This window comes from Miscanthus floridulus, chromosome 11 (genome assembly GCF_019320115.1).
Source record: "Miscanthus floridulus cultivar M001 chromosome 11, ASM1932011v1, whole genome shotgun sequence".
Classification (NCBI taxonomy): domain Eukaryota; kingdom Viridiplantae; phylum Streptophyta; class Magnoliopsida; order Poales; family Poaceae; genus Miscanthus; species Miscanthus floridulus.
The window spans coordinates 31,475,110-31,489,220 of record NC_089590.1 but is presented as its reverse complement, the minus strand read 5'-3'; the positions used below and the strand labels follow the sequence as shown (position 1 = coordinate 31,489,220).

The following is a 14,111-nucleotide window of genomic DNA, read 5'->3' as shown; positions in this document are numbered from 1 at the left end:
TGCTTGAGTAGCATAGAAGTAGCTCCCTTGCGTGGCTAATTTGGTTTGTGTAACCTTGTTAGTCACATTGCTTAGTTTGTGTAGCCAAGTAATTGCGCTCTCTAATTCGGCATGGTTGCCTTGTTATTGAGCATTGCTAGTGAGCTTAGTTGGCTTTGTGCTTTTGCTTACTAGCATGTGTAGGAGCTCCCTAGTTGCTTAAAGTACTAGTGGCATAGGTTTATGTGACCTTGCTTCTAGAATTGGTTAGGAGAGCTCTAGCTAGCCCGGCACCTTTGTTGCTTGATTAGTATCTTTGGAAGGTGTTAGAGAACATAAATAGAGGGGTGTAGTCTTGGCTAGACCGATAGTTATAATTTCGCACTTGTTTCGGTTAGCCAACACGATTAATTTTAGAAAAGACTATTCACCCCCCCTCTAGTCCACCATCTCGACCCTTCAAGTGGTATCAGAGTCCGGTCTCTCATTTGTGATCTTCACCGACCCGAGAGGATGGCGTCTAATGGGCTAGATGTTTGTGAGGCACACATTTTTGATGGCACAAACTTTACACTTTGGAAAAATCATATGCTTAATCATTTTCGTGCAAAGGGACCTAAATTTTGGTGGGTTGTCACTAGTGGTCTCACCTATGTCTTGGATCATAGAACTCTAACCAAAGCTCAAAGAGTCCTCTATGAATTTGGTGCACATGCTTGTTGTTTTCTATTGGATGCTTTACATTTTGATTTGATGAAGCAAGTAAACTACAAGGGGACCGCTCGTGAGATATGGGAGTCCATCAAGGAAACCTTCGGTGATTCCTCCACATGGGATGATGGCAAATTCAAGAAGGAGGATGAGTCCAAGAAGAAGGTGCATGAGTGTGTTGAGCATGATCACAATTTGGTGATTATGAAAGATTGCTCCACCTTATGGTCAAGTGATGATGATGATCGATGTACTACAAGTTCACTTGACAAAGTTGATGATGATGCCACAAGTGTTGCAAGTGATGATGCTACCCCATGCACACTTGATGGTAATAATGGTTCATGCTCAAGCCATGATGAAGATGCTACTACATGCTCTCCAACCACACCACATTGTCTCATGTCACAAGGTGACACTAAGGTAACAAATGATAATGTGGTTGATCATGTTGATTCATATGATGAGCTTGTTAGTAGACTTGCTAGCATGACCATGTCTTTAGAAAATGAGAAAGCTAAAACATTGAACTTAGAAAATGAAAACTCATTTCTAAAGAACTCTTGTGAAGAACATAAGAAATTACTTGATGCTTATAAATCTTCACATAATGAGCTAAAATTGAATCATGAGACACTACTTGCATCTCATGATGAATTATTAGAACAACATGCTTCTCTCATTAAAGTGTTTACAAAGAAACTTAAAAATAATGAGAGCTCATCACATGGATCAAATGATTAATCGCAAAATATTGCTAACCCTTGTGATGTAGGCAAGAAGCATGTATCCACCTCTTGTGATGATTTATTAGATATGCCATGCTCTTCACATATAGATGCTTGTTCTACTTCCATGTCTTGTGAGACTAACATTTTGAAGGAGAACATTGAGCTCAAAAGTGAAGTGAAGAAATTGAGCAACAAGTTAGAGAGGTGCTACAACTCAAAAGTCACCTTTGAGCACATGTTGAAGACTCAAAGAAACTATGGTGACAAGTGTGGCCTTGGCTTCAAGAAGAAGATGACAAAGGGTGAAATAAAGAGAGAAAGAATGATGAAGAAGCTACAACAAAGAAAGCTCTCTCATACCATGTGCTACCGGTGTCATGAAGCGGGACACCTTGCAAATAGTTGCCCTAACATTGAGACGCTCAAGAGTATAAAAGAAGAAGAGAGGCTAAAGCATGTCAAGTGCTTTAAGTGCCGCACTTGGGGTCATCTTACCTCAATGTGCCCAACCAAGCAATTAGTGAAGCAACAAGTGAAGCCTCAACCAAAGCCACAAGTTGAGCAAGAGAAGACACCCCAAGTTCAACTCAAGATCAACCATGAAGATGGTGGTGATTTGATGATAAAGAAGAAGAAAACAAGAAGGGGTGGAAAGGCAAGGCATCCAATGCAAACTCAAGATGCCAAGATGATGAGCAAGAAGAAAGATGAGAAGAAAGATCATGCTCACATCAAGTGCTTTAAGTGTGAAAGTATGGGACACTTTGCCTCTAAGTGTCCTACCAAGCTTGAGAAGAAGGCTCAAGCAATCCATGAGAGGCAAGGCAATGAGAAGCACCACATGAGCAAAGAAGAGAAGGCTCAACCAAAGAGAAAGTGCTACTCATGCCGGGAAAGGGGACACATGGCACATTCATGTCCCCTAGGTGACATTTCTAAGCCTATTTCAATTATTGATAATAATATGCTTAGAAAGGATGGTAATGGTACCTCTATAGTTGCTATTGCAAAACATTCCGCTACTCATACTAAGGCATTGCCTAAGTATGTTGCTCCTAACTTGAGAGGACCCAAACTTGTTTAGGTACTATCAAAAAGTGGATGATTGTTTGTAGGTACCAACGGCATTGGAGACTTGATTCAATTGATCTCACATTGTTCATCATATGTTGAATCAAGTTATGAAGCCTAGTGCACAAACAAACCCAATGCCAAGTGAAAATTGAGTGAAGTCCAAATGTGCTACAACATACAAGTGTCATATTCAAGGTTGTTGGTAATTCATTGGAATATATTTGATAACTTGCAAATAATTGAGTTGAAGCTTACTAGTTGGATGATCATGAGCTAACTAAGGTATATCTCTTGTTGATCATTTCATTTAGGTGCATATGAGTTGATTGAATTGGATAAATATGTAATGTTGCTTGCTATAAGTTGATTGAATGGATAATTGCTTAGTAAGCAAGTTTGGATTGATTTGTATTGGAGAAATTCATAAGATGACATTTAATAAGTGGTTTGAATGGATATATGTCTTATGGAAGTATTCAAACAAGTTAGCTTCAAGTTTGATTCACATTTGAAGAAGTATAGCTCAATTATTGAAATCTATCCTATAATTGAGAATCTGAGCTAGCTGTGATCTTAGCCATATTTGAGTGATCAAAACTTATTGGATTGGCATGAAAATTGGTATACATGCTCTAGACTTATGGTATAAGATTCTGTAGAAATTTCATAAAAATTGGATAAGAAATGCTTCGGTTTTGGAGTTGTTCTTGTCAGCTATAATGCAGCAGTTTTCAGCATGTAGCAGTGGTGGAAGAATTGATATATGGCAGCAATATAGAAGTCAAATAAAGCTCAAATTTTTACAGCTGCTAGATAACTTAGTAAAGAACATCTCCACCAAATTTCGTGGTATTTGGATTTGTACTTTGGGAGATATGCGTATTTCTTTGAAGGGTACAAAATCTGTCAGAAAAGTGACAAATGTTGGATTGATCTAGAGTCACTTTGATTGAAAGGTCCTTAAGTTGGAAATATGTTTACAAGTGTTTGAGGTACCTAAGTTTGGTTTTGAAATAATCTAGAAGCATGACAAGATATGAGTACAAGGCTATTTGATTGTGGAGTGTACTTTGCACACCTTTGGTACTCAAAATGAAGATCAAGATCAAACTCAAGTTGAAGATGAAATTTAAGTTCTAGATATGATTTGAGATCATTTAGTAGAAAGAAAAGGACTTAAATAAGAAGAAAGAAAAAGACTTAAAGAAGGAATCAAGGTTACTCACCAAGTTAAGTCCATCACTTGGATCAATCAATCAAGTCATTTCAAGTGAGTATCAAGAATGATTCTTGGAGAGAGGTCACTTCTCCCTAGTGTAGGGGCTTGCCGCCTATGTGTAGGTGAACCAAGTGTGGTACTTGGAAGGATAACATAGAAGTGGCGATCCGAGGAATATTTGAGATGCTTAGTTGAAGCAATCAAAAGGGTTGATCAAGAAAAGCAAGAAACACCCAAAAGAGAGCTAATCATGATATTTCAAGTGGTATTCTCAAATTGATACTCTCATGCAAGCAAAGATCAAAAGATAAAGCAAGTCAACCACAACAAGAAAGTGCACTTGATCATAAGTGGTATTCATTTCATATGGGTGAAGAATGAAATTCAACATGGTATCTATTGGTCTTCACCAAGCTTATAATTGGACTTCACATTGCTATTGGAGTAATAAATTAGAATCTATGTGACTATCCTCTACTCCAACATAGCAAAGGTATCATTGTAATGTGCATGATCATTTCATCCCTTACTAGTATGCGGTTAGTGCATATAGTACATGCTTCTTAGGATCATGCATAACAAATGAAATATTTAAATTCATAGCCTACCACTATTGTTTGGATGATTACTTGATCTAGTGGTTAGTATATGAATTTGTTCATGAGCTAGTAATCCCAAGTACTTGATCTAATTTGGATTGCTAACAAGTGACAAGTATAACATTGGCAAGATAACCCTTGCAAGAGGTGTGAAGAAGCTTGTCATTGGTTCAAACTGGACTTGGAAGCTTAGGCAAATCAATTTAGTTCAAGTCAATCATAGAAGCTCATAATAGTGATAAAAGTACAAGCACAAGACAACAAAGCAAATGGATACCTAGTTTGTTTATTTCAAATGGTATCTAGACTCAAGTATTTTATCAAGAATCAACAAATGATGTCTAGATCAACTCACAAGTGATATCCTATAAGTGGTACTCATAAAGATAGCAAATGTTCAAGAAATGGTCTTTATTGATAAATCAAACAAGTGGTTCCATACTAGAAGATTCTTTCAAATGGTATTCACTTCATACAAGTGGTATTACATCTATATATGATATCAACCATGAAAGACGATGGTTCCATAAGTGATCCTCAACTTTAAGTGGTCATCAAATGAAGAATGCATCCCTCACCTACAAGAGCTCAAGTGTATCAAATGGCCCATGCTATCACATAGGGCGAGGTGTCCCACAAATTGATCACAAGATCAAAAATCTTATGTGTGGTATCTCAAGAAGCCCTATACAAGCTACAAGTGGTATTTACAAATGGTGTCATTCCAACAATCAAGTGATGTCCATAAAAAATGCAAGATTCAAGCCTCAACCATCTACCCCAAATGCATACCTTTGCATCAATAAGAAGCACACTTTTTATGGAAATTGATGACAAAGGGGGAGAGATTGTACAAAGATATAAAAGCTTGATTAAATGGGGGAGAGATTGTACAATGGGAGAGATGAGATATAAAAGAAATAGAGGTTGGACATGGACAAAGAGGGAGCAACAGTGAAGAAAAAAGATGGATCAAAATTTTTGGACAAGAGAAGCACACAAGTAGGGGAGCAAGCTCATGACTTTGATTGATTGCATTTGATATGTGCATATTCATGTGCTTACTTGCATTGCATAAGCTTTTAAATTCAATATGCATGCTTGTGCGGTGTATGCTAGTTATAGAACTTGAATGATGATTTGATAACTAGCATGCATAGGATGATAGCTAGACACTTGGTATGCTTTTCAAGTAATGCTAGTACCTTGCTTTTAATGTTGATCTCACAAGGTATCTAGTGCTTTTATTTCCAAGTGATGTCTAGCTAACCATGGTGCTAAGGATGAACTTAAAGATGCAACTCTGATTGGTACACGCTTCAAAGGTTTATTCTATACACCTTAGCATCATTTTGTAGTATTTACTCTCCCACATTTTTAATCTATGCATATGTGTGACCTTCAAATCAAACACTCTAGCACATATGTAGGGGGAGCAAATACTACCATTTCGGGTTTGTGGTACTTGTCCAAAATCATTTTCACATGGTAAAATTGCTTGGGCAAGCAACATGAATCCAAAAGAGCTTAATTTCCATATCTTTGTAGAGTTGTCATCAATTACCAAAAAAGAGGGAGATTGAAAGGTCCTTGTTTGGTTTTGGTAATTGAGTGACAACTTAGGTGGACTAATTGTGTTTATGTAAGATACACAGGTGATTAGTCCATAGGTACATGTGTGTGAGCAGCATATGCTATGAAGGTGAAAATGGCTTAGAGATGTTGCAAAGCTCACACATGTGATGATGAAGGAGCTTAATTGCACATGAGACAAGACATTGAGTCATGTGATAAAAGGTGGAGAAGATCAAGACAAGACTTGGCTTGATGGACCGGTTGCAAGCGTGAAGGGCAAGTCAGAGGCTTTGGAGCGATGGACCGTGTGGCGGTGAAGCTTGAGCAAAACTTGGCGCCGATGGACGAAGGCAACGGTGAAAAGCAAGTGAAGTCAAGATCGATGAACCAATATGATCACATGATGATATGAAGTGGATCATATCATTGTTGATCGTGTTGGTGCATGTGTTGCATCGACATTAGAGGAGATGGAATGGAATGCGCAGGCAAAGGTATAACCTAGGGCATTTCATTTCACCAGTCATAGATGTGTAGAGAAGTTTATGACCGGGTTTAGGATAGATGGCCGCACTATCAAGAGGAGCAAACTTGTTTGCATATCGGTCATCTAGTGCCACTCGAGTGATCTAAACTTTGCATCGTCACTAGGATCGAGTGGCGTGGCAAGTTAAGTGGCTAACATCCTTTGGGAAATGATTGTGAAAAGCTAACACACATACATATGGTGGTGTACACTTGGTAGTGTTGGCACATTTACAAAGGAGATGGAGTTGGAGTTGATGTGGATCAACTTGGTGAAGAAAATCCACCGGCGGAGTTTCTGCCCATAGAGTGCGGACAGTCCGACAGTGCCACCAGCGACCTACATAGAAAAGGCAGAGTCTCTCTGAGTGCATTGGACGCTGGCACTGGAAGTGATCGGATGCTGGCAGGGCACGTCTGGTCAGGCTGACGCATGGTGACGCAAGAGCTGGAGTATGACCGGACGCTGGGCTACGTCCGATCATGTGCGACCGGACATGTCTGGTCAATGTCGGTACCTTACTGTAAACGACCGGACGCTGAGGATCCAGCGTCCTATCAGAAGATGACCATTGAGATCGGAAGAATGCCGTTGAACGCAGGTGACACGTGGCTGTCATCGGGCGACCGAAAGCTAAGGTCCAGCATCCGGTCAATACGACCGGAGCGTCTGGTCGACCCGACTGTTGCCCAGTGAAGGGGTAATGGCTAGTTTAGCCCTTGGGGCTATAAATAGAAGTGGCCTTCGGACATGGCTGGTGCTAAGCACCTCAGGGGACTTTGTGTCCATGCTTGAGAGTGCTTAGGAGCCCTCCATCTTACACATACTTGATAGTGATCATCCGAACCAGATCACCATGCCGAGACACAGTGGTCGTACGGGGTCTGCCATGATGATGAAGCTGACACACAGAGCCCCCTACCTAGCGCACCAACTGTCGGTGTTTTGGACCGATGGGCCCTCAACCAACTAGTAAAAATATACTGCGTGCCCCTAATCCCGGATGGTGATGCAAAGAGACACAAGGTTTATAGTGGTTCGGGCAATAGGTGCCCTACGTCCAGTCTGAGAGATCGATCTTGTATTCCTTACACCAAAATGCTCGTAGTAGGGGGTTACAAGCAGGGCGAGAGAGGGAGCTAGTCCCAGGTCTCTGCATGGAGCGGCGTGGATTGCTTGAGATGTTGATCTCAGGCGGCGGGGAAGCGTGCGCATTACAGAGTGTCGAGCGTGTGTTCGTCTACCTCGTGATCCCGTCTATGCCTGGGTGTGTGCGAGCGTGAGATTAAGTCTGTCCTCCTATACATGTTCGTCTATCTCGTGCACTCGGGCCTCCCCCTAGAAACGGCCCCGATCCCTCCCTTTTATAGTGGAAGGGGGGACAGGGGTGATACATGTGTTAGCTATGTGGCGTCGTGTGAATAGAGGCGACATGTCCAAGCCCTGTAGCTTGTTACTGCGGCGGCATGGCCGATGGAGTGGTCCTGCCCTTGAAGTGCTGGAGCAACACGCCGGTCATATCTGATCCTGTGCGACGTGGGAGCTCTAGTGATAGCTTGACGCAGGGCCTGGCGGGCGACGTGCTAGTCGCTGTATGTTGACCGCGTGAAGAGCCGAGGCTCCGTTGGTGCCGAGGCCGAGCCGTCGTGGGGGGGGGGGGGGGGGCTCGGCAGGCGCGAATCCCGAGGTTGTCGAGACCCTGAAGTAGATTGTCGAGGCGTGGAGGGAGCAGTTGGTCCTATATACTGATTCCGAGACTATAGTAACCCGGACTTGACTCCGCACGCCGTGTTGTTCCTGGAGCAGGGGTTACGTAGCATAGTGCAGTATGGGCGCCGGTCGTGGGCATAGTACCAAGCACAGCGGCCGGTAACCCCTGCCCTGTCCTGTCCTGGACGGTATGGTGCTGATGCGACTTTCCGTCTCGTCGGCTACTCTGCTGTGTCGAGCCGTCGTCCGTCTGATGTCGTGGGAGTGGTTGGTCGTATTAATTAGATGCGACGCTCTGTTGGGGAGATCGGTTGAGGCAGAGGCGACGGGGTTATTGCCGAGCCGGCCTCGAGCGAGACGGAGAATCGGCATCTCGTCCGAGGATGTACGTGCGGGGTCTCGGGCGAGACGGAGGATCGGTTCCCCGTTCGAGGCCTTTCGTGCGAGGCCTCGAGCGAGGCGGAAAATCGGTAGACCGTCCGAGGCCCCTCGTGCGAGGCCTCGAGCAAGGCGGAGAATCGGTGGCCTTGGACGGGGCCGGGGGTTAACGAATAGTTGTCTCTCGACTTTGATTCTGACGGGGTCTAAACGATTTTTTCGGTTTTTGCTTAGGGGACCCCTTTTTGTAGTACCCGACAATAATAACTTATTTTAAATCAGAAAGATAGCTTTTGCTCTAGTACAAAACTAAAAGCACCTCTAGTACAAAACTTTTGCTCAGGTGCTTTTAGTTTTATACTAGAGCAAAAGCTATCTTTGAACAAAAACAGGTGTAGCTTTTAGGTCTTTTGATTGGTTTTTAGTTTTAGCAAAAATAAAAGCAAGTTCAAAATCCCAACCAAAACAGGGCCATAATAGATGTAGAGCGCAGCCCGGTTATGCCAGACCCACAGCAAACATGATGAACGGTCCATTGGGAACGGGAGCTGTGGCTCAACTCCATGGAGACGGCCACCGGGCTAGCTCTGATCCTATCCTAGCCAAACCAAGCATCAACATGAGTATCGATTGCCCTCTGTATATTGTTCCTCTGTTATGTTATGTTCCAGTCATTCAGTGTCTAGACAGGAGAACAGATTCTATTCTAGATAACATACCTGACCATGAGCGTGCGTCGGCAGACGAGAGACCACTGTATAACTCAACAGTGTCATAGCGCGTCTTGGAAAAACGTCGGCATTAATATGTACTTTTATATCCCTAAATAACTGTCGCTTTTGATTTTCGTGCCATAAATTTGATTAGATTTATAGAAAATACGTACAACATTTATATTTTTAAATAAATTTATTATAAAAATAGATTTAACGATCTATCTAATGATATTAATTTTGTACCATAAATAAATATTAATATTTTTATATATATTTAGTCAAAGTTGTTTATCGGAAAGCGAAAACGACCGTTATTTAGAGACGAAGGGAGTAATAATAATATATATACCGTTAGTGGTATTGAGTATCGGCTCTATTCGCTTTGCTGAAAAGGCATGCTGAAAAGTACCGTTGACTGATTTGTCGTAAGAGAAAAACACTGTACCTTTCCCTTAATTTTTTGAACAAAATATTTTACCCTTATCAATTTATGCTTGTTACGTTTCTAGAATTAGAATAATTAATACTGTTGCATGAACAGTAAGTTTATCAACGAGAGTAATCGGTGCTATCGCTGTGAACAGTGAAGGATCCGTATGGGAATGCTCAGGAAGCCTGAATTCCACGCGCATTTAATCGGAGCATTACTATTACTGTTCCTTCACTGTTTACCGCGGTCGCTCCTATTGCTCTCTTTGATAAATTTACTATATACGCAACAGTATTAATTAATTATTCTAATTCCACAGACGTAACGAGCATAAATTGATAAGGGCATAAATTGATTTCGCGCTGCTAGAGACGGTATCCAGCAGTGTTGACAGCGTGTTAGCAGTCTTGACAGCGTGTTGCAACACACGGTATCCAGCAGCGTCGACAGCGTTGATAAGAGCGCCCCCCCACCCCCCACCCCGCGCCCCCCCCCCCCCCCCCCCCCCCCCCCCCCCCCCCCAACCCCACGCCACCCACACCACCCCTGAGGCCCTGAGCCCCCCACCTCTCCTGTCGGCAGCGAGCAGCGACTCGACAGCTCCCACTCCGATTCCCCAATCCCCGCCGCCCGCCGTTGCGCCGCCATTCCGATCTCCACTCCTCCCCCACCTGCCGCGCCGCGCCGCCATCGCCATGATCACGAGAGCCATGAAGAGGAGGCTGGAGGAAGAACAAGAGCTCGTCGACATCAGCCGCCTCCCGGACGTCGTCCTCGGCCACATCGTCTCCTTCCTCCCCACCAAGGACGGCGCCTGCACGCAGGTCCTCTCCAAACGCTGGCGCTCGGCTCCTCTCAACCTCGACATCAGCACCGCCTACGTCTCGCGCATCCTCTCCGCGCATCAGGGCCCCGGCCGCCGCTTCTGCACCCAGCTTGATTTCCTCGACCTCGACGTCGACGTCCGCTCCGCGACCCTGGACCAGTGGCTCTCGTCCCCCGCCCTCAACGACCTCCAGGAGCTCAAGTTCCACCTCGGCGTTAGCATTCCTCAGGAGAGTCCCCCCCTGCCGGCATCAGTACACCGCTTCTCGCCCACCCTTCGCGCCGCCAGCTTCGGCGGCTGCGCTTTCCCGGAAGGCTTCGCGCCGCCACTTCTAAAGCAGCTAAGCCTTTAGGATGTCAGAATCTCGGAAACTTCTTTCAATGCCTTGTTCGCGGCCTGCCCTGCCCTGCAAAGCTTGCTGATAGCTAACATCATGGGCTGCTCTCGCGTCCAAATTGTGTCCCAGAGCCTTAGAAGCATTGGTTTGCTTCGTACTTATAGTGATGAACACACCAATTTGCAACAACTCATCATCAAGGATGCACCATATCTAGAAAGGTTACTTCGTTTTGAAGGTTCTGCCATGGAAGTCACCGTATCGGTTGCCTCGGCACCAAAATTGCATGTTTTGGCACTACCTAGTGTTGACGACCTCACACACGACGTTGGCAGCACAACTTTTCAGATTGGTAACACAGCTTTTCAGGTATCACCTCCCTTCTCACTTTAATATTCGTGACGGATCCAAGACCCTTTTTTCGAACAAACGGATCAAAGTCCCCTTGTCTGATCATGATATTAAACTTTGTATTATGTGCTTTACTCAGAGATCATGCATTCCTAGCTCGACGACGGTGGTTCACAGCATGAAGGTCTTAGCTTTAACCCAGCCGGTTCTTTGTTTGGAAATGGTTATTAACTTGTTGAAACGCTTCCCCTGCTTAGAGAAGCTGTACATCAAGGTGATTAAACTTTTCCTCCATAATAGGGTGTCCTCTGCATTCTTTTTCCTCCATTCTAATGCTAGGTCGTTACTATTGTCATGTTCATTTTGCCTTTTCAGACACATAATGCAGGGAAGAAAAATACTTGGTTTCATAAATACAAGAATCTTATTGGTACCCCTGAAATTCGTCTGAAGAAAATTGTGTTGACAAACTATCGGTGCAACAGATCACATTTTTACTTTGCCAAGTTCTTTGTTTTGAATGCGAGAATGCTACAGTCAATGAGGCTTGAGTTATCTGATGATCAAAATCCCAGCAACTTATGGATTGAGAAAATAAAAAAAGCTTCAAGCAGGGACATTTTTGATGTTGTGGCTAAAAACAGCTGCCCTTCGTTGCTCTCCATTGCGTTTGCGGAGCAAGTACATGATTTGTCAACAGCTGACCCCTTTTGTAAAGTTTCATAATTGGACATGATTCCTTACGACGACCATAAAAACCCTCTTCTCCTGACTTGGAGGTAATGCTATCCTTTTCTTTCCTCAGACTTGAGTCAACATGGAAGTGATGGAATGTAATCTACATCTGCATTTCTTGGCACACCAACTCCTGGTCTGCTAGTTGCCCTAGGCGTTTTTAATGGTTTTATTCATACTGACCTGAAGTTTATGGCTTCTGTATATGAGCTATTGATAGAACCATGCCTGAAGATTCAGTAGTAATTTTAGCCACCATTCTTTGTGGTAAACCAGATAGTAAAACAAGAAGTCATTCAAGGGGAAAAGTAGGTCCTCCCTGGAGCAAGGACCCAAATAGGGACCCTGCTGGAGTGGGTTTTTTCGCCCTTGATCTCTACTTTTTGAGTAGGGGTTTGAGTATGACCCTTGCTGGAGTTGCTCTTAGCTTTTGCTAACATATCTGAAAAGGTAGAAATTCATGAGTTCAGAGGATCTGACAATGATGTTTGATTTGTTAATTTTACTAAGATTTGGTCCTCGTTTCAGGCACAAACTGCATTCTCATCAGCTTTCGTATTTGTGGCCAGTCATGAAAACCATGGAACTCATCTCCTCGATGAAGAGAAATCCACGAGTTCAGGGATCTGAACATGATGTTTCTTTTGTAATTTGACTTTTCAATCGGTTGGGACTGCTGCAAAAGTTGACGGTCCTCCGATACTCACTACGATGCTGTTCTGGGGGCCTTTCTTAACTCAAATGATTTCGAAATTGTTTCAAACTTCTTCACATGAAAAAATGTTATTTAGACTTTATTATCTTGTAACTTACTGCCAGCATAAGAAAAGGGAAGGGGTACATCATCCAAGCCACAATATAATATAAGCAGTTATGATAATAGTGCAAGTTATTACATCAATAAATTAGAGGTCCTAGAGAGAACAAGTTCAAATGTGACAACCATGCATGTTACATATTTCATCAGACGTCGGCTCGCATCCTTAGATATGGAAAATATCTAGTGTCTCCAATCGTCCAGCCCAGAGCTTCATCAAAATAAGTGAGAGCACGGATGAGTGCACTCTCCTTCGCTTCACATGGACGGCGACATACATTACTATGAACGGAGAACATTGGAGACTGATGTGGCCTATAGAAAGTGAGACTCGCCTGGAACCTCAACTGTGGGGTGTAGTTTGGGTGTCCACCCATGTAAGTCAAATGTAGCCTATCCAGAACTTGATCCAGAATCGCGCGAAGGCTCACTTCGGCAATGGTACTACCATGAATTATGTCCTATAAAAGATGATAACAACATGATGAAAGTTAAAAGATGTAACACCACTAAAGTTGAAAGAATGATAAAAGAATGTTCCATACCATGTCATGTAGTGGAGAAAGCCTCTTAGCAGTGATAATCACATTGTTGTCTTCCTCCTCGAGGCATCTCATTCGAAACCATGAAAAGTCTGGCACAAAGTACCCATGAAGGTTAAGCTGCTGTAGGCAGGCTTCCACGACGGTCCTGTTAACAGTCACCATATATGCCGATGGGCTACCCCATGCGGCAATTGCGACCATCGGGATGGCCTGTCCTGGTGACAACGAGGTGAGAGCTGCATGTCGATCAGGTACTTGAAAAGAGATATGTTTTCTTTGCATAACTGGTCCTACGTCGACGTCCTCTGTTTGGACCACAGGATCAGTACCACCTAAATCTTGGACAACATCTCTGAGCCATCTAATATTATTGATAAGCTGCATTGACGTAAATTTAGAATTTATTCATGTGTAGTAACAAAATCAATTAAAAGAAGGAAAGAATATTACTATGTTGGGAATTGCTCCTCTGGTTCGATTGCCGAATGGAATGTCAATGGGCCCATGGAATTGCAGTCCTGGAACAGTAGGTGGAGTGTCATCGTGCCCGAAATGTCCACGGCCGCCACCACCATGGCAGCCACCTCCACGGCCGCCACCACCATCCATACTTAGCCCAAACTATCCACATAAAAATCAATTAAAATCATATAAATGTGCATAATTTCATATAGGATACAAATAATCTAATAAACAAATTTGTGATCATTTGAACAAAATGGAAACAAAATGAAACATTTGTATTGACAAATTGGAAACAAAATGAAGCACTGTTTATGTGGGGGCGACAATACAATGTGGGCGACAGTACACTGTTTATGGAAACAAAATGGAGGAGTAAATAACCATTTA

The 14,111-nt window shown here is 43.2% G+C and overlaps 1 pseudogene; it reads left to right on the top strand.

Annotated features, from left to right (window-relative positions):
• The first annotated feature begins 10,175 nt into the window (after positions 1 to 10,175).
• LOC136491757 (putative F-box/LRR-repeat protein At3g58880) lies at positions 10,176 to 13,202 on the top strand (annotated as a pseudogene).
• Positions 13,203 to 14,111: the final 909 nt, after the last annotated feature.